This window comes from Pelophylax lessonae (genome assembly GCF_965119305.1).
Source record: "Pelophylax lessonae genome assembly, chromosome: 1".
Lineage (NCBI taxonomy): Eukaryota > Metazoa > Chordata > Amphibia > Anura > Ranidae > Pelophylax > Pelophylax lessonae.
Window position 1 is genome coordinate 705,030,064 of NC_138768.1, and position 27,322 is coordinate 705,057,385.

At 43.7% G+C, this 27,322-nt stretch overlaps 1 protein-coding gene across 1 annotated transcript in view; it reads left to right on the forward strand.

Moving 5' to 3' along the window:
- The first annotated feature begins 4,868 nt into the window (after positions 1–4,868).
- WDR17 (WD repeat domain 17) overlaps positions 4,869–27,322 on the forward strand; it is a 181,007-nt gene continuing 158,553 nt past the window's right edge. The window contains exons 1-2 of the mRNA XM_082243722.1: positions 4,869–4,981; positions 5,306–5,391. The gene's annotated coding sequence lies outside the window, so the exon portion shown is untranslated. The remainder of the gene's footprint in view (positions 4,982–5,305; positions 5,392–27,322) is intronic.

A 27,322-nucleotide genomic window follows, 5' to 3' on the forward strand; every position in this document is an offset into this window, starting at 1 on the left:
CCACCTGGTATATGGAAAGTTCTGGGTGGAGGTTAGAAGAGCTGCCTTGAATATGTATGGGCTCTCAGCCAATCCCCAGGAGTGGGCCTGGCATGGAACTGGGACAACCCATAAATAGACATGGGCCATGCCAGCAGGGGAGTCAGGAGGAAGATGGAGAAGCAGTGCTGAGGGAGGTTGGCGGTGGCCCTTGAGGGGCTTTACCTTGGGCTGGGAGCTCAGGAAAGCTGGCCTAGAAGGATCCCACCACAGGACACAGTTGGAGAGATTCATACCGGAGGGGCAGCGGAAAGGAGCAAGCAGAGACAGTGAGAAGATCAGCAAGGTGCAGGGACAAGACAAGGGGAGAGACTGTCAGCTTTAACTGTGCTCTTTTTAAAAAGTCTCCATGCAACCTTGCCCTGGGAAATCTCTATATGTGAGTGCCAGTTGGGCAGAACTGATACAGAGAGTCAGTCAGAAGGACTAGGAGGAAAAGCAGCCAGGTGGGCTATCATTCTTCAGGAAAAATTCAAATATATAGGTTGTGGGACTTTAACGGTACTCATATATCAATCATATATCAGAGACCCTGTGACCCTGGGTGTGAGAACTGAGACATCCACAACTCCGGCATCTTTGTTTGATTGTTTTATTGTATTTTAGGGGATGGGAGAAGGGAATGAGTGGGATACTCCTTAGGCTTAATTAGGTACAACTTTGGGACTTTTTCTTGAAAATTGCCTATTAGCGCTGCCTTGACGCCAGCCGACACTAGCCGGTACTCACTGATGCTTTAAACACACTGAAGCTCTGAAACTGGTGCTGGAACCTCAACTTTAAGTCCAGAAGATCCAAGACTGTGGAACATTGAACGTCTGACACTGCTTGCACTGCAAAGTCGCTAACTACTCACTCCAGCCTTGCACTGGCTTGAGGTAGCTTGCTGTGTATTCCTGTATGGCTGCAACTCTCAACTGATGCACTCACACTGTGCACTGACTCTTCAGGGCCCAAACTGCAGGCGCCCCCTTTCACACTTCAGTGTCCTCAACCTAGGTACCCTCTCTATCACTTCAGGGTCCTCTGACCAGGTACCCCCTTCACAGCTAGCTGACTCTTGGATCCTAGAACCTTCTGCGGAGTAGTCCCCACTGACTCTAGGCAGACCCCCAGGGGCAATCCTCAGTACTCACGACCTGTGTAGGCTTTCCTGGGACTGGACCCCTCTCGCTTTACGCTGGTTCTCGGCACACCGGATCCCCTCAGCTCAACTCAGCACTCTCTCAGGCAGCACCCGAGACATCCGCTTCCTCTGACAGGAGGAGAGACAGCCGTCCTCTACCTCCTGGGACTCCCGTCAAAGATGCCGAGTCACGCACCTCCCTCAAACTTATACCCACTACCAGATTTCTTTGGGGCAGAATCTGCCTTCTGGGGTAGTTACAAGCCTGAATGTATCCCTGATTGGGTTTCCTCCACTGCCCTATGATAAGCCTCTCACAGAGCCAGGGGGGAGACTCCCCCCTCTGCAGACACACCTGGAAGCCATGACACCCTACTAAAAAGAAATCATGGCCCTGCTGTTAGGCAGACAAGACCCACTATGCATTTACCTAGCACCTACCTGTAGAGTGCTACACATACAAACTTTAAAAACATTACTTCAAGTTGTCTAGAAATGTATGGGCCCCAAACGGGAGATAGATGAATAGTCATCACACCCCACAGGGCACCCTGGGATGCCTCGGGCGTCCGTACGAGAACCCCAAACTAAGTGAGTACACCCGACATTGCTGACCAAGGGAGTGGAGGTTCACTCGGGAGTCAATTCGGAAAAAATAAAAAAATAAAACTTTAAAAGGAATATAAGGTATGGTGGAAGTGTGAAAAAATGTAATCTCTACCAAACGGGCTGGGTTGAGCTTGATTACAGATTCAACAAATATACAATAATTACAGTATATTACAAAAAAAAACTTCAAAAATAAAAATAAAAAATAAGAACTAAAAGGTATCACAAGCAGAGTATATAACAAATAATGAATTCAAACCAGGAATATTGCACAGTTATATCTTAAAGCACATAAATTATGCATATACAGAAAAATACAGAAATCGCATAACTAATGATACTCAAATTAAAGGGCCAGAAGATCTACCAAGGGAGAGGAGAAACTACACAGGTAGGCGTAGAGAGAAAAAAAGGAGAGAGATGACAACATGTTTAGAGGAATGGCTTGTAACTAATTCCTTCATTAAGACCTGGATATTTAGTAGACTGAAGAGAGTAAATCCATTGGGTTTCAATTTGAAGGAGCTTCTTATCTATATCGCCCCCTCTCTTATGTGCTGGGACTTGTTCCAACGCAAAGAAATCGGATACATCTAAGGTCAAACTGATGGTACAAACCTACATGTCTGCTTATAGGTGTCTCCATTTTTTGCTCTTGATTAGAGAGACATGGTCTCAAATTCTGTTAAAGAACGGATGTTTGGTCTTCCCGACATAGAACGCATTACACTTACATTTAAGGCAAGTGGAACTGGGATCAGTGGCCACAGGGAAGCAGAAGGAGAGATGTTATGCTGTTCACTCTATTTGTGCTACTTTTGTCAAGGGACTGAGAGTTCCTGCCTGTAATGGGCCTTTACTGAACTAGCAATATACTGCTAGTTCCACCATTAGTGAGCAGCAGGTGCTTTACAAGGAACCAAGTTTGTGTAGGAAAAAGGAAGATCTCTGTAAATAGGGAGGAAGTTGTCCCTTTGTTCTGAGTTTTAACATTTTCAAGTCGGGCATCCCATAATTTGCCTACCCCATCCAAGTTATCATCCCCTAATAAAAAAAAAACAAAAAAAAAAAAAACAACAAAACAAGCCACAGACTGATTTTTCTGTGTTGGAGTGAATGAAGGAAATGCTAAGTGACTACCTGTGGAGCAGTGGGGAACCCTAACTCAGCAGCTCTTATGAGGGGTGTGCTACATTAGTCTCTAACCAATCCCAGGGCACCCTCTTCTGGGTCTTTGGCATGAGCTCTGATTCAGTAAAAGTCCAGTTCAAGTCAGACAGGGATATAAAGTTACTGATGATCTCTCTCTTTAAATTCTGCCAAGACTGTCCCTCTTTTTCTTCATTATAAAGGGTAGGAGTGCTTTTTAGTACAGTCTGACCTCACCAAGCATCCAAATCACACCCTCCCAGGGAGAAGGTTCTCAGTCTCTTTGCTTCTCAGTTCTCCCCCGATTGTAGTCAGCTATGGCAGGGGTCAGTCTCAGTCTCTCTCCACCATAGACAAGCTGTCAATTGCCTGGTGGCGAAACCTGACATGATAAAGAAGGTCTCATCACACCACTGACTCAGGGCTCCTTATAGAGTGGAGAGGTGCAACAATAGTGCAAAGTGGCATGCCTGTTGATCTTGAGCTAGCAGCAGGGTATTCAAGCTGGAGCAGAAGGAAGCGGACAGTGGACCACAGTTGAATGGACTGGTTGGATGACGGCAAGTAAGTAGTAGGCTGGAACAGGCAGGTACTGGCTGGTGACAGACAGGTGGTAAGCAGGCACTGGCTGGTAGTGAGCAGGTGACAGGCAGGTGCTGGTTGGTCAGCGATGAGGGGATAAGCAGGTATAAGTTGGTAGCAGGTGCTTGGAGTGGATTGCTAAGCAGAGGGTAGAGGAACAGTGGAGTCAGATATGCTAGGTTAGAGACTGGTAATTGGATCAGGTGCAAGTACATAGACAAGAGCGTGGTCAGGGTGCAAGCCAGAGTCCGTGTTGGATCAGCAGTACAGTGGGAACAGGAGCAGGCAGAAGCAGAGGTCAGGAATCAAACCGAAGACAGTACAAGCACAGTTGAAGGGATGACCAAGGTAATTCGGGTCGGTAACTGGTATCAGATGCAGTTAAGTGGACACAGATCACACAGGAAATGCTGTAGACAAGACAGCACTGACCCTGAGCACCGGCACCAACATTAGTGGCAGATGTGCATGTATGAGCATTGTGTTGCTTTTATCCAGGGTTATGGAAATTGTACATGCGTTTATGTGTGTCGCATTGCAGAAAAATGCACACATGCTGCAGATTTCCTCCCAGATCTCTGCAACACGAGACCAGCATTTTTGTGGAATCTGGGAACATAGAAAGCAATGGCTTACCTTTGCAGAGACCTGTGTTTTCAAAGTGTAGAAAAACCCAGGTCTCTGCGCGTAGGGCTCATTCACATAGTGACCAACGACCTGCGTATTTCTGCACTGGATAAACGCAGGTCACTGCAGGGGCACATAGAAAACAATGGTGTTCTCTGTGCCTCGCTGATGCTGCAACACACATTAGGGCCTCATTCACATTCCAACCCAGCGACTGGTGGGCAGCGCAGTCTGACTGGATCAGCGCTGATACTGGAGCATCTCACTGTTTCCTTTTTTTAAAACAAACTTTATTGAAACGACACACAGTGACATTTTATAGCGTTCTATCAGCCAGCGTGCGGTTATCTGGGAAGAAGTACTGATCGCAGTATTTTTTATCAGTGCACACCATTAAAGGTAGTGGTGTGAACCAGGCATTTCTCATAGTTTTGCAGGGAGGTGCGGTGTGGGACTCCTACACCGTCTCACCAATCCTGCTGTAAATAGATTCTATTGCATCAAAATACACATAAAAATACATTACTGCACATGCAATGAGCCCTAGGATGAATGGTTTCCTAGATTCTATGGTGCTGAGCCCAGGCTCTTCTAGAAAGCATGATCAGTAATAATATTAGATGCATTGGTCCATCCATTGGCAGCACAGAGCAGAGCTGTCTGCACCCAGGAAGGGATGAGTTAATAGGGATGCTGGCAGTGTGACAGACATCTCCCTCCTCCAATGGGATTGTAGTAGGTCAGGGTGTGATGGTGATGTGTCTTCCCCTGGCCTGGTGAGATCAGATCTGTGGATGTAGTGTGTGTGTCCTGTACAGTGACAGACAGAGGGGACCCAGCCAGGGAGAGGTGAGTGTGTGATCGCTGGATCATGTCCCCTCCCTCCTGTCATCCAGCCCCCCCCCCCCCATCTGTCATCCTGTCTATTCCATACAGTCTATACATCCGGGTGTGCACTCATCAGATCATCATACTGATCATTAATACGTATCCATCAGTTGTCTGATGCCATGTGATTGATTGGCTGATCGATTATTGTGTCTGTCATTGTATGTTTATTACATGTAATGTGTGAGCTGTATACTATATGATCGCAGTGTTCTTCCATCGGGGGGGTCTTATTACCTCCATACAGGCTGCTGTATTCATAGTGCCATTCTATTCTCTCCCAAGGTTCAGCACCTACCTGCTGTCCACACAGGTGACAAGAGCGCCACTCCTGGCCAAACAAGGAACTGCACTTCACCTACTGAGAGCAGGTAGGATTTTCTGTCCAGTTTTGGTTCTGAATTGACACATGATTGCTTTACCTCTATTCCGATCCACATGAAGGTGCGCTCAGATAAAGGATCGATTTATTTTAGAGGTGCACCGAATAGAAATTTTGGTACTGAAACCGAAAATGACAGTTTTTAAAAAAGATATATATTGCTATATATAATTGTATTATATTGAACTTTTTAATTAACTACTTATGGACCGCCGGCCGCAGTTTTTGTCGGTACTTTGACAATAAATACCGGGGTTGCTGCTATAACGCCAGTATTTTTTTAAAATGGCGGACGGTCCGCTTTAGCATAGAGGTGGTCCCAGCAGCAGATTTGTCGCAGGATCACTTTTATGGGCGGCGGGAGAGATGCCCCCCCCCCCACTTCCCACTTGTTTTCCCTGCTTACTGGAGCCGTTGGTAGTGGGGAAAACGGTCCGGTCCAGTGGAGTCCTAGGCAGGAAGTCGAGTGAGGGAATTTGACTCTATGGCTTTGGAGGTCCGAAACAATGTCATATGTAATTTCCTCCTTAAAGAGCCCGTTTTTTTACTTGCAGAAAAAAATAAAAATTTCTTGCAGAAAATTGTGACTTTTTTTTTTCTTTTTTTTTTTAAGTGTAGATGTGAGATCTGAGGTCTTTTTTGACCCCAGATCTCACATTAAAGAGGATCTGTCCTGCTTATTTCTATTACACGGTATGTTTACATTCCTTGTAAGAGTAATAAAAGTGACCAAAAACATTTTTTTTAAAGGGACAGTGTAAAAATAAAAATGAAAAGGTAAAATAATAAAGAAAACATTTTTTAAAGCGCCCATCCTTCCGAGCTCGCACGCAGAATTGAACGCAAACGCAAGTTGTGCCCACATATGTAAACTGTGTTCAATCCACATGTGAGGTATCACCGCGATCGTCAGAGTGAGAGCAATAATTCTAGCCCTAGGCCTCCTCTGTAACTCTAAACTTGGAACCTGTAGAATATTTTAAAGCATTCCCTATGAAGATTTTTAGGTACCAAAGTTTGTCACCCTTCCACAAGTGTTGCAATTTTGAAGCATGACATGTTAGGTATCAATTTACTAGGCGTAACATCATCTTTCACATTATAGAAAAAAATTGTACTAACTTTACTGTTTTCTTTTAATTAAAAAAGTGTATTTTTTTGCAAAAAATTGTGTTTGTAAGCCCGCCGCGCAAATACAGTCTGACATAAAGTATTGCAACAATCTCCATTTTATTCTCTAGGGTCTCTGCTAAAAAAAAAATATATATATATATATATATATATATATATATATATATATATATATATATATATATATAATGTTTGGGGGTACTAAGTAATTTTCTGGCAAAAAATACTGATTTTATCTTTGATCTTGTAAACAACAAGTGTCAGAAAAAAGCCTGGTCCTTAAGTGGTTAATATCATGACTTTAAATGAATGTGATTTTATTGTTTGAAATTATTGGCACCTTTAGCTTAAGAAAAGCTCAAGAAAAATACATCTCTTCACATTCTGTGTATGTCTTTACATTGGTCTGTTGCACTTCCGTTGCGGTGTTAAATCCTGCTTGTTGTATTTTTGGTCTGTTAAAAAAACCCGCACCAAAAATGCAACTCCCTGTTGAAATGCATTGAAAGCACATCGTGAACACATCAATAACGCACCCGTGGCACATTATTGGCACCTTTTTTTCTTATCCCACCATTTTCACCCGATATAGTTCAGCTGCCGAAATTTAGGTGCATCTCTAATTTATCTTCGGATCAATCTCTTCCAATAGGAATAATCAATCTATAGTTGACAACCCATTTGATTGATATGAAACACACAGGGAAAAGGATTGTGATTGATACTTAAAGCAGATCTAGTTTAGACTTGCGAATAGGGGGTCAAAAAGGTGTGGTTGAGCTGCATTTTTGCCTCCCCCCCCTTAAAGCAGAGCTCCAACCCAAAGGGGAAGCTCCGCTTGTTTGCGTCCTAACCGCCCCACTGCCACATTTGGAACCTTTCGGGTGGGTGGGGGAACGGCTACCTGGTTTGGCTCTCCTCCTCATTCCCCTGCCGCCGGGCCCTTCACAAAGTGCAGCGCGCATGCACAGTAGGTAACCAACTGTAGACAAGATGGCGGCAGCAGCACCCGAGAGCCAATTAAGGTTCAGGTGAAGACACAACTGGATAGCTATAGTATTTGTAGCTGCTGACTTTAATTTTTTTCTGAAGGAGCCTGGAGCTCCGCTTTAAATCTACCCTAAATGGGATGCAGGGCTTGCCTGTCTCCTCTCCTCTCCTCTCCCTTTCTTACAAATGAATTTTGTTTTCCTAAATAACTTTATGTGTGCTGAAAAGTATCAATTCCCTAATTCTCACCTAGGGGAGAATTGCTTCCTGCCCACTGCGCGTGCACGGATGTGCCGCCGTGGCATGTCTGCGCATCCACCGCGTCCTCGGGTAACTACACACGCAGGGTTTCCTGCGCACACATTAAGACTGCAACAGGGGCAAATGTGAAACCTTCCCTGTTTTTACACCTGCGCGGTAAATCACCAGCATGTGCGCAGATGTACCCACTGGCTCTGCCAGGACCTGAAGGCCAAGCAGAGTTTGTGGGAACATCTGTGCAATTGCCATAATGGTGGTGTCTGGGGGGGGGGGGGGGGGGGGGGCAGAGCCTCCTGGCAGGCAGACCTCCCACAAAATTACTCTTTAATTTTGGAAACGCAATTTACAATTGTAAGTGGTCAGTCGTACCGGTTTACACCATATAATCTACATAGGATCTTATTATTGAACAGTCGATCAATACTTTTCCACCCAGCCAATCAACTAAGTTTGAACAAATCCAACCTAAATTGAGACGAAATGGATTGTGGTGATTTGATTGTTTGAAGTTACAATAATTTTGATCAAATCACACATTGATCAGAAAAAAAAAAAAAGTATGTATGAGCCCTTTCACACACGGAGTACGTCAGACGGACTCCGTTTTTCTCAGCGGGTTATCGCTGAGCAGGAGGATGACAGCTGTTCTCCGCGCTGTGTGCGGAGACACAGCTGTCAGGTCCCCATGCATCTCTATGGGGGAATCGGATGGGAATGGACCGTCTGTCCGTTCTCATCCGATCCAATCCAACTTGCTGGACGGATGGAAAATAGGATTTCCATCTGTCCAGATTTGACGGATCGGATCAGATGTCAGTAGACATGTCTCCGCTGACATCCGATGCCCCATAGGGATGCATGGGGGGACCGTTCAGATCCGACAAAAAAACTGACAGGTGGATCTGAACGGTCCGCCTGTGTGAAAGGGGCCTAAGGCCTAAGGGAATTATGCACCAATTCTTATCTATATTTCCTCATGTGGGCCTCTTTTATTGAATTTTATAGACTAATAAGATGGATCTTTCTCAATTCAAGTTCACTGCAATTTTTCAAATACTACATAATTATGTTTGCATAAAGACGTATTTACACTGTTTGTAGTTGGGTGGTAAAACCCTGCGATTGAGACGCCTTTTACTGACCCCCAACTGCTATCCTCTTTAGTAGCAGAGGCATTGCCCGGGGGTTCAGAAACCACAGCAGGAATTATACCCCCTCTCATTTTCAAGTGAATGGGGCCACTCTGGAAGCGCCCTGTAACCGTGTGCCATGCACTAGGGTGGTGTTCAAGGAGATAACGCAGGTGGTGAGCAGGCGATACATTGCTTCCTCTCCTCCTGTCAAATGTTCTCTAGAGAGCAATCCAAACACAAATCTTTCTTCAGAGTCCAAAGCATGTGTGAATGAGCCCTAAAACAATGATATGTTTGCTCTTTCCATCTTCCCAAATATGTGGATTTTAGGTCAGATGGGCGATTCTGCATCGCTAGTGACATGGTCGCTACAAAGGCCCCCTATGTGCCTATGGAGTCACACCCACTGTAGTTAGATGTTGTTCTATCACTGACCCCAATGCTGCTGAATTTCAGTCTCTAGATGGAAGCGATTCCATAGGGACAAACAAGCAGCCTCTTGGCGATCTTGCCACTAACTGTTTTGACAAATTGTCATGATTGCTAGCGGCAGAGTCCCAAATGTGCCATCAGCCTTAGGCTCAGATCAGACAGGGGATTCTGCCACCAGATGCTGCTGCCAGGCTGCCCGTGTGTCCCTATGGAATCACTTTTTCTGTAAGCACATATAGAAAGATTACGTTCTGTCACTGTCTCAAATGCTGCCAAATCTCCATCGTTACCAATGAGAGTGACATCTTGCTGCCTCAGCTACTGAAGAAGAAATTCCACAGGGACAGATAGGTACCTTCTATGCAGATCTGATGCTGGCATTTTCGACACATTGCCTGCAGAAGGATCGCTTGCAGCAGAATTGACCATCTGATGTCAGATTTATTCCAGGAGACAGATAACTTTGAACTGTGTGGGGTCAGGTTCAGAAATTCCTAAAAAAACAGCATGGCGACCTAAAGCAATTAGCATTTTCAGAAGAGTACCAAGTGTGTCAGTGCATGTATTTCCCGTATGACAGGTGCCTTTTAAAGTACACTGTATTGTCAAAAGTATTGGGACACCTGCCTTTACACGCACATAGTCTGTAGGGTTCAATATTGAGTTGGCCATTCTTTGCAGCTATAACAGCTTCAACTCTTCTGGGAAGGTTGTCCACAAGATTTAAGAGTGTGTCAATGGGAATTTTTGACCATTCTTCCAGGGCACATTTGTGAGGTCAAGCACTGATGTGGATGAGAAGGTCTGGCGTGCAGTCTCCTCTCTAATTATATCCAAAGGTGTTCTATCAGGTTGAGGTTAGGACTCTGTGCAGGCCAGTCAAGTACTCACTCATCCCTGTCTTTATTGACCTTTCTTTGTGCACTGGTCCAAATCATTTGGTGGAGGAAGGATTATGGTGCAGGGGTTTTTTTTCAGGAGTTGGGCTTGGCCCCTTAGTTCCAGTGAAGGGAACTCTTAAGGCATCAGCATACCAAGACATTTTTGACAATTTCATGCTCCCAACTTTGTGGGAACAGTTTGGGGGTGGCTCCTTCCTGTTCCAACACGACTGCGCACCAGTGCACAAAGCAAGGTCTATAAAGACATGGATGAGCGAGTTTGGGGTGGAGGAACTTGACTGCCCTGAACTCAACCCGATAGAACACCTTTAAGATGAATTAGAGCAGAGGCTGCGAGCCAGGCCTCCTCCAACATCAGTGCCTGACCTCACAAATGCTCTTCTTGAAGAATGGTCAAACATTCCCATAGACACACTCCTAAACCTTGTGGACAGTCTTCCCAGAAGAGTTGAAGCTGTTATAATTGCAAAGGGTGGACCAACTCAATATTGAAACCTACAGACTAATGGGCCATACACACTATACGATTTTCTGAAGACTTTTTCCTTTAGATTTACCAAAACCATATAATATGAGGTCAAACCTAAACACTTTCAATTTGTATGCAATCTGGCAGGCCCTTGCACTACATAGAAAAGGTAAATCTGAAGGAAAAAGTCTTCAGAAAATCTTATAGTGTGTATGGCCCTTAAGACTGGGATGCCAGTGTCTTGTTTGTGTAAAGGCAGGTGTCCCAATACTTTTGACAATATAGTGTATATGTGAACCCTGTTACTTTTAAAGGGGCAGGATGTAGTGCAGGCACATTCTATATGTTAAATCTCATTTAGGGCTCATTCACAAAAGCCTGCATGCTAAAACAGTTGCACACTGGTATGTGGTGTAGGGGCAGTGGGATGCATTGTTACAACAAAGCACAGTGTTCACTTTTCCTTTTTAATCTTTATTAAAGTGTCACAACACCATGCCGTGAACCATGCTGCATAAACATAGAAACATAGAAACATAGAATGTGTCGGCAGATAAGAACCGTTTGGCCCATCTAGTCTGCCCAATATATCTGAATCCTATGAATAGTCCCTGGCCCTATCTTATATGAAGGATAGCCTTATGCCTATCCCATGCATGCTTAAACTCCTTCACTGTATTTGCAGCTACCACTTCTGCAGGAAGGTTATTCCATGCATCCACTACTCTCTCAGTAAAGAATACTTCACGTTCAGTTATTGCAGGTGATTATTACTACTAAAGCCCCGTACACACGTACCGATCGTCGGCGAACGATCGGCCGTCTTTCTGTCGGTGTCTGTTGAAAAGTGCAAAGACAGCACAAGAATTTTGTCCGCCGACTACAGCCGACTGCAGAAGTGATGTCATGTAATGGTTAACTTTCCCTGTGTTTTTTCTTTTCTGAGCATGCCCAGTCTTGCAAATCTGCGGTCTGTCGGCCGAATTCTGTACTGACTGGCGAACAATCGGCCGCTCTGGTGTCGGCCTACAAAAATTTTAATGCTTGCATGACAGATTCTTGTCGGCAGAATGTGCGCTGACGGCTGTCGGAGGCATCATACTAACAAGCGTACAATCGGCAGATCATTCGTCGGCCGACGCTTGTCTGCCGACGATCGGTACGTGTGTACGGGCCTTTACCCAACTAATTATGTTTGCAATTACTATATTTTCAATACAAAATATGGGGCTTCAGTATTTGGGTTTATATACATTTTAACACATATGCGTGAACAGATTGGGCTGCTTTCATACTGCTCTGTTGACAAAATGCATTTCCGGTGTGTTTTCTGGCTGCCCGACTCCCAGCATGCATCTGTGAAACATAGACAAGTGACTCCAAAAACGTACCAAAAATGTGGTACGGTTTTGATGCGCTTTCTATTTATTTTAATGGGGAGCTGGGTTTTTGAAAAGCGCACCAAAATTCAGCAAGCAGGACTTTTAAACAATGGGGCCTTGCCCGCACTGCATGGGTTAACTGCTAGTTTTTGTCTACGGATGAGGAGAGCAGAGATGTACTTACCAAATCGTCCGAGCGCAAGACTAGTCCCTGCCGTTTCTGTACCCTGCATGCTAATGGTCTTGTGCATGGACTGTTACTGATGTCATCAAGCCCATAGACCAGCTTTGGATGTGAGGACAGCAGTATAGCCTTTTTGTGCATCTCTGGACAAAAAAGAGCAGTTAAGCCATGTAGTGCATGCATTACCACTGCATGGGGAATAAAATGTGCCTAGCATCATCCGCTCTTGAGGAAAAGTATGGGGATAAATCTGTCTGTTTTGGCACCTGGTCAGGATGCAGCAGTTGAGTCCCATCCTCTGTGCTGAGCTGCATTTTGCTGCATCTGCTGAATGCATCGACTGCTTGGACACAGTCACATGTCAAATTTTGAAATGCAGGCAGGAACTGGTGCATGGATCCAAATACAGACACAATGTGTTTAGATATGAGCACTCGCTCCTGTCTGCATGTCAAATTTTGACATGCAACCGTGTACGGGCAACAGCTGCATCTGCATCTACTTTTATGGGCTGCTTGCACGCAGCTACGAGGTGGATGCATATGCAGCAAAAAGCGGCTCAGCATTGAGGACATGGGTTCCTGCATTCATGGGCTTCTGCATACATTGGCTCCTGCATACATGGGCTCCTGCATACATGGGCTCCTGCATACATGGGCTTCTGCATACATTGCATACATTGGCTCCTGCATACATGGGATTCAGCATACATGGGCTCCTGCATAAATGGACTCCTACATACATGGGCTCCTGCATACATGGGCAAAAAGTGGCTCAGCAAGTATGCTCCTGTATACATGGGCTTCTGCATACGTGGGCTCCTGCATACATGGGCTCCTGCATACATGGGCTCTTGCATACAAGGGCTCCAGCATACATGGGCTTCTGCATACATGGACTTCTGCATACATGGGCTTCTGCATACATGGGCTCTTGCATACATGGACTCCTGCATACATGGACTTCTGCATACATGGGTTCCTGCATACATGGGCTCCTGCATACATGGGCTTCTGCATACATGGGCTTTCTGCATACATGGACTCTGACATACATAGGCTCCACCATTCCACGAGTGTGCGCAATTTTGAAGCATGACATGTTGGTATCTATTTATTCGGCGTACCATCTTTCACATTATAGAAAAAAATGGGCTAACTTTACTGTTTTCTTATGTTTTAATTCAAAAAAGTGTATTTTTTCCCCCAAAAAAATGCGTTTGTAAGACTGCTGCACAAATACGGTGTGATATAAAGTAATGTAACAATCTCCGTTTTTTTCTCTAGAGTCTCTGTTAAAAAAAAAAAAATAATAATAATGTGCGTTTCAAGCAAAAAATACTGATTTTAACTTGTAAACAACATGTGTCAGAAATAGGCCTGGTCCTTAAGTGGTTAAAATCATGTTTTACTGTTCTCTGCATACATCTCAGTCAGAAACAAATGAAGGCATAGCTACTGACTTTTTAAAAAAAGTCAACATTTGCAATTAACAGCACTAATTAGCCTGCAAGGGCTGTATATTTTGTGTGCTTTAACAACAGTTGATGGGGCTGGCCATGAGGGTACAACTAGGTTTCCATACTTGGAATATGGAATGAGTCACTTTAAAGGAAAAGTTCACCTTTCATAACATGTTACATCCATATTCATGATGTAACATGTTACGAACAGACCAGCCCACACACCCTGCTCCCCATCTGTGACAGCTAGCAAGGATCTTCTCCTCCCGTTAGGTGTCAAAAAAAAAAATGTGGTCGTGCGTGGTTTCGTGTCACTTATTCACAGTGCTCTGTGAAGGGAAAACTACAAGTTCCGGCAGCCACTGCATGACAGATCGCTGGTGCAATGCTTTACAGGCTCTCAAAACAAAAAATAATAAATGTACATTTTTTTACCTGCAAAAGGGAGGTTTTACCCCCTTTCTGACCAGGCCACGTTTTGCGATATGGCACTGCGTTGTTTTAACTGACAATTGCGCATGCATGCAATGCTGTACCCATATAAAATTGATGCCCTTTTTTCCCCATAAATAGAGCTTTCTTTTGGTGGCATTTGATCACCTCTGAGGTTTTTATTTTTTGCGCTATAAAGAAAAAAAGACCAACAATTTTGAAAAGAAAAACTATTTTTCTCTTTCATTCATTGACGGACACAGCTTCAGAATCTTCTTGACCATTGGGTTATGCTGCCCCCTAGAGGAGTAGGACACTAGGCAGGAAAAAGCTTTACCACGCCTATGGGCAGTCCCTGGGGGTATACTCCCACTTCCTGCTATAGGCATTCAGTTTTTTTCTGCCTAGTCAGTGCAGGCCTATTCAATCAAGGGTCAGGTTCCTCCTTTCCCTGTTAAAGCGCATTGTACGTGGGCGCTTAGTGCCTCCTGGGCCTGTCTCCATCAGGCCTCCATGACGCAGATTTGCAAGGCAGCCACCAGATCGTCTTTGCACACTTTCACTAAATTTTACAAAGTAGATGTGTTGGCATCTGCAGATGCTGCTTTTGGCCACAAAGTTTTACAGGCTGCTGTATGAGAGGACTTGGTCCTCTTTGAGGGTGTATTGTTTTCAGGTGAGCTCCAGTTGTTCCTGGTTGAGCTCCATGTTACCTGATTGGCTAGGTTTAGCCTTTGGGAATTTTTTTCTGCTGTGTTTGACACTGCTTTGGGATGTCCCAATGGTTAGGAAGATTCTGGAGCTGTGTCCCTCAATGAACAACAGAGAAAATTGGATTTTTGTCTTGCCGTAAAATCCTTTTCTCTGATGTTCATTGACGGACACAGCACCCGCCCCTCTATTGAGTTGGGTTATTTTTCTTCTGACACTGATTTCAACAAAACTGAAAGCCTATAGCAGGAAGTGGGAGTATATCCCCCTGGGACTGCCCTATAGGCGTGGTAAAACTTTTTCCTGCCTAGTGTCCTACTCCTGTAGGGAGCAGCATAACCCATTGGTCATGAAGATTCTGGAGCTGTGTCCGTCAATGAACATCAGAAAAAAGGACATTACAGTAAGAAAAAAATCAAATTTTTTCACTTTCTGCTATAAAGCACATCCAATAAAAAAATTTAAAAAATCAAATGTCTTCATCAATTTAGGCTAATATGTACTCTGCTACATATATACACGTACGTGATTCCAATAGGCATATATTAAATGGTTTGCACAAAAGTTATCGTGTCTACAAGCTATTGAATAGATTTATGGACTTTTTTTTTTTTTTTTTACTATTAGCGACGGCGATCAGTGATTTTTAGCGGGACTGCGACATTGGGGCGGACAAATCTGTTACTGAGTGACACTTTTTGGGGACCAGTGACACCAATACAGTGATCAGTGCTAAAAAAAAATGCAATATCACTGTATAAATGACACTAGCAGGGAGGGGGTTAACATCAGGGGCAATCAAAGGGCTAGGTGTGCTTTTAGGGAGTGTTTTCTAACTGTGGGGGGAGTGAATGCACTAGAGGAAAACAAAGATCCGTGTTTCTGCTTAGCAGATACACAAGATCTCCATTTTCCTCTGTGACAGAACGGCGGTCTGCCTTGTTTACATAGGCAGACCGCCGTTCTGCCTCTCCATCGCACACACCCCAGATCTCGTGAACAAAATCACGTACATGTACATGATTTTGCGCAGACGGGCTGGAAGTGGTTAACCACTTAAGCCCCGGAAGATTTTACCCCCTTCCTGACCAGGGCCTATTTTGCGATTCGGCACTGCGTGACTTTAACGGACAATTGCGCGGTCGTGCGACACTGTACCTAAATGAATTTGACGTCCTTTTTTTCCCATAAACAGAGCTTTCTTTTGGTGGTATTTGATCACCTGTGCGATTTTTTGATCATGCGCTATAAACAAAAAAGAGCGTCAATTTTGCAAAAATAACAATATTTTTCACATTTTTTTTATATGAAATTCCCCCCAAAAAAATGTAAAAATCAAAATTTTTTAACATTTTAGGCCAATTTGTTTTAGGCTACATATGTTTGGTAAAAAAAAAACCCAAAAAGCGTATTTTGATTGGTTTGCGCAAAAGTTATTGCGTTTACTAACTAAGGGAAAGATTTTTGTCATTTTTTGTTGTTTTTTTTTTTGTAACGAGTAATGGCGGCGATCTGCGATTTGTTTTGCGGGACTGCGACATTGCGGCGGACAGATCGGACCCTTGACTGACATTTTTGACACTTTTGGGGTTACCATTGACATTACTACAGTAATCAGTGCTATACATATGCACTGTTACTGTAATAATGACACTGGCAGGGAAGGAGTTAACTTTATTTGAGAAGAAGGGGTTAAGTTTGTCCCTAGGGGCGTGCTTCTAACTGTGATTGGATGTGGCTTGAGGTGTAAGAACAGAGATCAACGGTCCTACATAGTAGAACCGTATGATCTCCATTCTTACACAGGGGAGAATGACAGGCGGCTGTGTTTACATTAGCCGTCTGCCTTTCTCCCGCTGTAACGGACAATCGTGAGGGCACACGCGCGGGGAAGTCCGTGAGCGAGCGGGAGCGCGCCTCCAGGGGCGCGCGCTCGCTCCCTAGAGCCTCACAGGCTAGCGACGTAGTACTACGACGCTTTGCCTGTGAGGGGCTGACTGCCGACGTAAATAGTCGTTAGGCCCGTGTGAGGGCAGCGTTTGCTCACTCGGGAACGTCCCATTCATGTCAATTAGAGATGTAGAAGCTGCATGGACAGAGCCGCTGCTCCCAATTTGACATCTATGCGGGTGCAGGGCCCCAAATGCAGAGAGTGTGCATTTAGGGACCTGTACCTGCACCCACACAGCGGACTAATTGGGAGCAGCTGGGAATCGTTCCACACTATGGACAGGAAACAATATGTGTAGCTGCTGCCTCCACTTAGACAACTACTGGGGGTAGAGTAAAAAACAGATAGGGTGAACATCATAACTGATCATATGTATGGCACCAAGGTAAGTGCATATAGACATAGGCTAAGATGATCTATTGGCTGTAAAGCAAAGGATGGTGTAGTTTCTGATTTAGTGGATATTTGTTTCTTTGACTCACACCTCTTCCGACATGATCAGCCTGTGGCATCTCAGTTGTAGTTAATGCATGAACACAAATGCATTCATTTACATAAGAACTATCACTTTATGCATTGGAGGTTCCTTTCTGAAAGCAATGGGGATAGTACAACCCCAATTTCAAAAAAGTTGGGACGCTGTGTAAAATCTCCATAAAGGCAGAATTCAATGATTTGAAAACCTCATAAAGCGATATTTTATTCACAAAAGAAAATAGAAAACATATTGAAAGTTCTTCCAGTTCTTCCTTGTTATTGCTATTTACTTTGGCAGCTTTTGTTTCCAATCCCAACTTTTTTGAGACTTGTTGCTGCCATCGGTTTCAAAATTACCGTATTTTTTTCTTAAAATGATACATTTTCTCAGTTTAAAGTGGTATTAAAGGTTCAGTGTTCCTTTTTTTTTTTTAAATACCAAACGTCATACTTAAGTAAAACACTGGGAAAGATATCCCAGTAGAGAAATCCACAGCCGGAACCTGAGGTGTACAGGTAGGTGCTGGGGTTGAAAGAAAAAGAAAGAAAGAAACAGAGGAAAAAAGGGGGAGGCAGGGATAAGCAGAATGGAAGGGGAGGACCAGAAGGGACAGGGGAGGGTGAGACAAAAGGGAAGGAAGACAAGGAAGGGGGGAAAAGAGGAAGATGGAGGGAGAAAGCAGAAAAGACAGGGAAAGAAAAAGAAAAACAAAGAAAAAAGGAAGAAAGAAACAAAAGCAAGGTGACCCAGGGGTCAAGAAGTAGATATGAGGGCTAGTGGGACTTTAAAGGTACCAGGTATTCAAATTGATAAAGACATAGTTAAAAACATGAAATATTTATTGACATAGCATATTTAAAAACAAAAACCGACAATACAACATTGATACATATAATTCTGACATATACAAAATTGGATGTGTAAGACACAAGGCAAGAAATGAATGATGGTAGTCAATGGGTCCAATGCTGAACATCAAACCATTCCCGACATGTTTCGCGGGCAACAGAGCACCGCTTCTTCAGGGGAATAAAAATACATAAGTGTGCAATGCCTTTTAGTATCCTGTATAATACAGCAACAACAAGAGAAATTTGTTATTGGTTCAAATACATATATAAGTATATATAACATCAAATATAGAATGCGTGCAAATGTGAGATATCGAGGTACATCCGAGACCACCACCACATAGGAACCCACCACCAAACCGACCCGATGGAAGTGCACCCCGAGAAAAACGTCTCCCCAGCGGATGTGGAGGGGCATATACGGCAGGACAGAGGTATATGTACAAAAGACTGGAAATCCATCATCACCCAAGAAGGGGAGAGACAGAAGAAAAAAAGTCTATATAGGAAAATACTGTATATACCTTATTTCGTGTCTACAATGGACACATTCACATAGCCAAAAAATTTTTTTTTAAAAAGTCAGAAGCAGGAGGGCTCATGCAGAGCGGTCATATTGGAAACCCCCACGTGGGGTATTATTCTGTTGGGATAGAGGTAAAGAATGTATGCTTACACTTAAAAATAAATGAAATAAATTTCAGGGAAAATATGATTTTTGGAAAAAGAGGGGGGGGGGGGGGGCGCTTTACCTGCGTAGTAGTGGATGTGCTTTTTCTGAAAAGGGTAATACCATAAAGTATGATACGGCCCAGATATAGGCTCTCAATTTTATACCACTAAATCAGAGGAGGAAATGCCATCCATTCAACGCTTCTATAGAGCATAACAAAAAAAGGGGGGGGGGGGGGGTAAAAATTACTAGGTCTATCCATTCCAAAATACTCATTACAGATTGATATAGATAAAAATCCTTACCCACGTGGAACCGCCGTGCAAATGAACGCCAACTCCTGACTGGACATTGCACGTGAACCCGCCTAATATGGCCCTCAACCCGACGCCAGACTGCGCATGACGTCATGCGCAGTGTGGGCGGGTCAGGTCCTCAACTGAGCGCGCATCCAATAGGGGCGCGCGCAGTGTCGTTCTGTGAATGGGCCACAAAGCGGCAGCCCCGAACGACCACAGCAGCGCCGGGCAGACAGGAAGTATCCGGCCAGCGATGTGCGCGAGGACCACACATCCGCTGGGAAGTCCGGGAGCACACCACCAGGTGGGCGGAGGGGAAACTGCAGCGGAGGACAGAAACTCGGATGTAGATCGATACACAAGAAACATAACATGTAATCACAGAAAATTCAAAGATACATGCAAATAGACAAAAAACACCTGATGAATATCTATCTTGTGTATGAGACACAAGATAGATATTCATCAGGTGTTTTTTGTCCTTTTTGTCTATTTGCATGTATCTTTGAATTTTCTGTGATTACATGTTATGTTTCTTGTGTGTCGATCTACATCCGAGTTTCTGTCCTCCGCTGCAGTTTCCCCTCCGCCCACCTGGTGGTGTGCTCCCGGACTTCCCAGCGGATGTGTGGTCCTCGCGCACATCGCTGGCCGGATACTTCCTGTCTGCCCGGCGCTGCTGTGGTCGTTCGGGGCTGCCGCTTTGTGGCCCATTCACAGAACGACACTGCGCGCGCCCCTATTGGATGCGCGCTCAGTTGAGGACCTGACCCGCCCACACTGCGCATGACGTCATGCGCAGTCTGGCGTCGGGTTGAGGGCCATATTAGGCGGGTTCACGTGCAATGTCCAGTCAGGAGTTGGCGTTCATTTGCACGGCGGTTCCACGTGGGTAAGGATTTTTATCTATATCAATCTGTAATGAGTATTTTGGAATGGATAGACCTAGTAATTTTTACCCCCCCCCCCCTTTTTTTGTTATGCTCTATAGAAGCATTGAATGGATGGCATTTCCTCCTCTGATTTAGTGGTATAAAATTGAGAGCCTATATCTGGGCCGTATCATACTTTATGGTATTACCCTTTTCAGAAAAAGCACATCCACTACTACGCAGGTAAAGCGCCCCCCCCCCCCCCCTCTTTTTCCAAAAATCATATTTTCCCTGAAATTTATTTCATTTATTTTTAAGTGTAAGCATACATTCTTTACCTCTATCCCAACAGAATAATACCCCACGTGGGGGTTTCCAATATGACCGCTCTGCATGAGCCCTCCTGCTTCTGACTTTTTAAAAAAAAATTTTTTGGCTATGTGAATGTGTCCATTGTAGACACGAAATAAGGTATATACAGTATTTTCCTATATAGACTTTTTTTCTTCTGTCTCTCCCCTTCTTGGGTGATGATGGATTTCCAGTCTTTTGTACATATACCTCTGTCCTGCCGTATATGCCCCTCCACATCCGCTGGGGAGACGTTTTTCTCGGGGTGCACTTCCATCGGGTCGGTTTGGTGGTGGGTTCCTATGTGGTGGTGGTCTCGGATGTACCTCGATATCTCACATTTGCACGCATTCTATATTTGATGTTATATATACTTATATATGTATTTGAACCAATAACAAATTTCTCTTGTTGTTGCTGTATTATACAGGATACTAAAAGGCATTGCACACTTATGTATTTTTATTCCCCTGAAGAAGCGGTGCACTGTTGCCCGCGAAACATGTCGGGAATGGTTTGATGTTCAGCATTGGACCCATTGACTACCATCATTCATTTCTTGCCTTGTGTCTTACACATCCAATTTTGTATATGTCAGAATTATATGTATCAATGTTGTATTGTCGGTTTTTGTTTTTAAATATGCTATGTCAATAAATATTTCATGTTTTTAACTATGTCTTTATCAATTTGAATACCTGGTACCTTTAAAGTCCCACTAGCCCTCATATCTACTTCTTGACCACTGGGTCACCTTGCTTTTGTTTCTTTCTTCCTTTTTTCTTTGTTTTTCTTTTTCTTTCCCTGTCTTTTCTCCTTTCTCCCTCCATCTTCCTCTTTTCCCCCCTTCCTTGTCTTCCTTCCCTTTTGTCTCACCCTCCCCTGTCCCTTCTGGTCCTCCCCTTCCATTCTGCTTATCCCTGCCTCCCCCTTTTTTTCTCTGTTTCTTTCTTTCTTTTTCTTTCAACCCCAGCACCTACCTGTACACCTCAGGTTCCGGCTGTGGATTTCTCTACTGGGATATCTTTCCCAGTGTTTTACATACGAATTAGGGATGTGGTACTCTTTGTTTACAATTTTTGCTACAAACACGCTTTCAATTCAAACGTCATACTTAACCGTCTTTGTGTAATGGTTTTGTACAGAGCAGCCCCCCGATCCTCTTCCTCTCAGGTCCCCTGCTGGCTCTCCTGACTCCTCTTCCTATACCAGTGCCCCCAATAGCAAGTCACTTGCTTTGGGGGGCACTGGGGCGTGTTCAATCCCAAGCCCTGCTCTATGCATCAATAAGACACATAGAGCCGTGCCTCAGCCCACCCCCGCTCTCTCCCCATTGGCTCACTGCTGCTGTTTCAGCCAATGAGGAGAGATAGACCAGGGTCAGCCGAGGCTCTCGTGCACATTGCTAGATTGAGAAGAGGCTCATTTATGTATGGGGGGAGGTTCTGAAGAAGGGTTTTTTTTTTACCTTAATGCATGTTCAGCCTTTACAACCACTTTAAACATATGATATGTGTTCTATTGTGAATAAAATATGGGTTTATGAGATTTGCAAATCATGTCATTCCAAAAAATTTCCAAAATCTTTTCTCTTCATTTCTACTTTTCTACATCTTTTTCTAACTTCTTTACTGTCATTTTTTTCCATACTTAAATGCAAATCAGGCATGTTCTGAGTTTCCTTAAGCCGCTCTAATTATCCGCTGATAGCAGCTCTTTCTCCAACGCGCTCCACTTAATTGATTAGCTGTCAGCGTACTGTATATTGATAACCTTGAAGCATCTACTGGGTTACCATGTATAGGCAGAGGCTGTGCATATACAGGGCTCTTTGTTCAATTCAGTGTATCTAAAGACCAAACTTTTTTTTAGTTTGGAACAGAATGGTCGCTCCTATTAGAACCATTCCTGTACCACACAATGGACCGCAACGGTCCGCGACTTGTCAGGCTGACCAAGTCGCCTGAAAAGTCGTATTAGTGTGAATGGAGTCTTACCCCTTCTGTCACAGAAACACAGCTGGAATCAAGAGGAGATCCCCCTGAAGTTAAGGGATATCCATTTTTTAGACAGTTGTCACCAGAACAGGCTTACCCATAGGAGTTGTCTAACACATGAGATTTGTAAGTAGCAATCAAAAGAGAAAGGTCAGCTGATGCTCACAAACAAGAAACGTATGGTCACACTGGACAAAGACACACAAAAATCCACTTTTGAGGGCCAAAATGCAAAACAATTACAGCAAACAGTCAAATCATTCATCAAACCACAGCCGGTGTGGGTCATTATGCACACTATAACACCCTGCCCGAAAATAATCTGGCCTCCTGTCAGGCAAAGCAAACCACACACTGCAGGCCTTTATAACACAAGTTGGATTGATAGCACACCTACACCCACCCAGTAAAGGACACACCTACCATTGTAATTAATTCTGTCTCTTCATCTATGCCTCAAATACTCACACCTGTTAATCAGGAACACACACACTGTTGGCAAACGAAAGATTGCATCAGCTATATAAACATAAGCATCTGTGCAGTTTATAATGGAAAAGATCAAATGTCCATGTCTCTGCCCATGATCAGTGATACCAAAAACCAAACAATTCAAGCTGTACGTTGTTGGGCATGTTGAGGGTACAAAGCAGGAAATGTCAAACTTGTCCACTGGGAGGGATGCTTCACGCAAATTGTTGACAAGCACATTCGTCGTCAGCATCCAACATTTAAATATGGGTGCGGGATCACATCATACTTATAAATCCATATCTGACCAAAAAAAAAAAAAAAATTGTTATAGATTGGGTGTAAAACCCACACTCGCTTTATATGATATGTCATTTCCTTTGTTTCCATTATGTGACACCCGTCCAGAAATATAATACCTTGTGAAAAAGAAGCTAACACTACAACAGAGGAAGAACATGCAAACCTCTAACCCAGGGGTCTCCAAACTGTGGCCCGAGGGCCAGATGCAGCCCTTTGCTTGCCTTTATCTGGCCCTTGGGGCATTATTCCTCCCACTGACATCTACTGTGGGGCATTATTTCTTCCACTGATACCAATGATGGTGTACTATTCCTCCCAATAAAACCAACGATCTGCGACCATATTTATTCTCACTGATGCTGGATATTTTCTACCCCCACTGGCCATAATCCGGCCCCCAAAAGTCTGAAGGACAGTAAACTGGCCCTTTGTTTGAAAAGTTTGGAGACCCCTGCTCTAACCAGATAGTGGCATGTTTGGGATTCGAACCAACGACCCTGGTGCAACAGTGCTAACCAGTTAGCCACTGTGCTGCCACATGCATGGATCCTCCATCTCTGTGGTGTCAAACAGTCCCTGGGGTGCAAAAAGTTAATCAATGCACATGTACCCTGGAAGTCCTTAGTGCCATTGACCAACCTGTTTCTGTGATATGACATCTGGTTCCAAGGCTGGGTATGACTGATTACTGTCAGCATACTCCTTGAGGATCATCTCTCATTTTGGTGCTTTTCATTTGGTAAGAGGCTGCAATTGGTGCTGGTGTGGAATTCACACGGCTGCTTCTTGTCCTTCCCCCCGTGGAACACATATGGCAAGATGTGCAATGGTGGTGGAACCCTCCTACACCTACATACTACATTTCTTTAGGCATTTACCTATAAGTGGTGGAATTATATCAGACAGGAGTTCTGTTTCTTGATTTATTCTGTGATATTTGGTGTTTATTGGTATGTGAGTGTATAATAGTGATGTTACCGTCTGCATTTTGGTAATGACATTTTGATTTGGATTGATGATGTTGGTACACATATTACATTTTTTTGTGGTGAAAATTAAGATCATTTGGAAATTCTAAACAACACACAAAATTGTTAATCATTTTAAATTTGCATCAGCAATGGTGTTGTGTGTGGTTTTTGAAGATAGCTGTGGGAGTTTTTTGGTTTTGATTTATGTGAGATGGAGAGCAACACGTGCATTATCTACCATTTACCTATCAGATGTCAAAGAGCTAAGTCTCTGAGCATGCTCAGTGTAACCAGAGATATGGCTCAAATGGCAAAGTGGCTGAGCATGCTCAGTGTAACAAAATATATTTCACAAATAGCAAAGTCCCTGGGCATACACAATGCACATGGCAGTAAATACTCACACACACACACACACACACACACACACACACACACACACATATATATATATATATATATATATATATGGTCAGGTCCATAAATATTGGGACATCGTCACAATCCCAATCTTTTTGGCTCTATACACCACCACAATGGATTTGAAATGAAACAAACAATATGTGCTTTTTACTGCAGACTTTAATCTTTAATTTGAGTATTTACATCCAAATCGGGTGAAAGGTGTAGGAATTACAACAGTTTGTATATGTGCCTCCGACTGTTTAAGGGACCAAAAGTAATGGGACAGTTGGCTGCTCAGCTGTTCCATGGCCAGGTGTGTGTTATTCCCTCATTATCCCGTTTACAAGGAGCAGATAAAAGGTCCAGAGTTCATTTCAAGTGTGCTATTTGCATTTGGAATCTGTTGCTGTCAACTCTCAAAATGAGATCCAAAGAGCTGTCACTACCAGTGAAGCAAGCTATCATTAGGCTGAAAAAACAAAACAAACCCGTCAGAGAGATAGCAAAAACATTAGGTGTGGCCAAATCAACTGTTTGGAACATCCTTAAAAAGAAAGAACGCACCGGTGAGCTCAGCAACACCAAAAGACCTGGAAGACCACGGAAAACAACTGTGGTGGATGACCGAATAATTATTTCCCTGGTGAAGAAAACACCCTTCACAACAGTTGGCCAGATCAAGAACACTCTCCAGGAGGTAGGTGTATGTGTGTCGAAGTAAACAATCAAGAGAAGACTTCACCAGAGTGAATACACAGGGTTCACCACAAGATGTAAACCATTGGTGAGCCTCAAAACAGGAAGGCCAGATAAGAGTTTGCCAAACAACATCTAAAAAAGCCTTCACAGTTCTGGAACAACATCCTATGGACAGATGAGACCAAGATCAACTTGTACCAGAGTGATGGGAAGAGAAGAGTATGGAGAAGGAAAGGAACTGCTCATGATCCAACGCATACCACCTCATCAGTGAAACATGGTGGTGGTAGTGTCATGGCGTGGGCATGTATGGCTGCCAATGGAACTGGTTCTCTTGTATTTATTGATGATGTGACTGCTGACAAAAGCAGCAGGATGAATTCTGAAGTGTTTCAGGCAATATTATCTGCTGATATTCAGCCAAATGCTTCAGAACTCATTGGACGGCGCTTCACAGTGCAGATGGACAATGACCCGAAGCATACTGCGAAAGCAATCAAAGAGTTTTTTAAGGGAAAGAAGTGGAATGTTATGCAATGGCCAAGTCAATCACCTGACCTGAATCCGATTGAGCATGCATTTCACTTGCTGAAGACAAAATTGAAGGGAAAATGCCCCAAGAACAAGCAGGAACTGAAGACAGTTGCAGTAGAGGCCGGGCAGAGCATCACCAGGGATGAAACTCAGCGTCTAGTGATGTCTATGCGTTCCAGACTTCAGGCTGTAATTGACTGCAAAGAATTTGCAACCAAGTATTAAAAAGTGAAAGTTTGATTTATGATTGTTAATCTGTCCCATTACTTTTGGTCCCTTAAAAAGTGTGAGGCACATATACAAACTGTTGTAATTCCTACACCGTTCACCTGATTTGGATGTAAATACCCTCAAATTTAAGATGAAAGTCTGCAGTTAAATCACATCTTGTTTGTTTCACTTCAAATACATTGTGGCGGTGAATAGAACCAAAAAGATTAGAATTGTGTTGATGTCCCAATATTTATGGACCTGACTGTATCTATATATATATACTACAGAGAATGCATATAGAATTTTTATCTGTCTATCTATCTCAAAAATGTTAACTATATCTATCTCTACATATCTATCTATCTCTTTATATATATATATATATATATATATATATATATATATATATATATATATATATATAAAAGCAGAAAGAGGGAGAATAATATCTGTTCCAAAAACAGGAAAACATTACACATTACCAGCATTGTTTAAAAGAAAGGAATAAGAAGCAACATAAAAACCCAGCAAGAACAATTTATTTTAGGAATTCCAGAGCTCATCTCAAAATAAAATGTATGTTTTTGTGGAAGTAACAGTTGTACAATGAGAATCAATGGTTGTCACTTGAATTTACATTTAAATAGTACATAGTTTGCTAGCTCTCACAAATTCACGGTCGTGAACGCTTGTTTGGCATTCACACATTTCCGAATTCACTATAGCACGGGTCTAAAACGAAATGAGAGTAGGTTTGTGACTAGTTTTCTAGTCTGGGCATGCTCAGATGTGTCAGTAGAAAGTTTTAAAACTCCCACGATTGCGGACTGGCTCCGCAGAGTGGGTAGGATAGCGGAGATGGAAGACCTGACCCTTCAAGCCCACGATTCCCCTGACAAATTTTACACCACTTGGGCCACTTGGCTGCATTTCTCCTATAGCAAACTACTAGGCGCGGCAGGCTAACCAGTAGCATTTGTCCTCTTTCAGTCGCAGATGTGACGGGTTCTTCCGTTTTCACACCTTCCTCCCCCCCCCCCTCTCTCTCTTTTTTTTTTTCTCTTTCTCTTCTTCTCCTCGCTTTTTCCACTCCTCCTTGACCACCCCTCCTGTTCCTGTCCCATAGTCACTTTCCCATCCCTTTGTTTCTACCCTCTGATTTCTCCCCCCATCCCCTAAAATGTTGTGGACAACCTTGTAGTCCACATGCACTTACCATTTCTCCGCCCCCTCCCACATTCCCCTCTGCTTGCTCCCCTTGCTCCCTCTATCTCCGAACATGGTCCTCTCGCAGCCCCCTCGGGGGAGCACATTCGGGGGTCGTGGACACTGTGTTCCCCTTGGGGGTGTCTGCCCCCCCGTT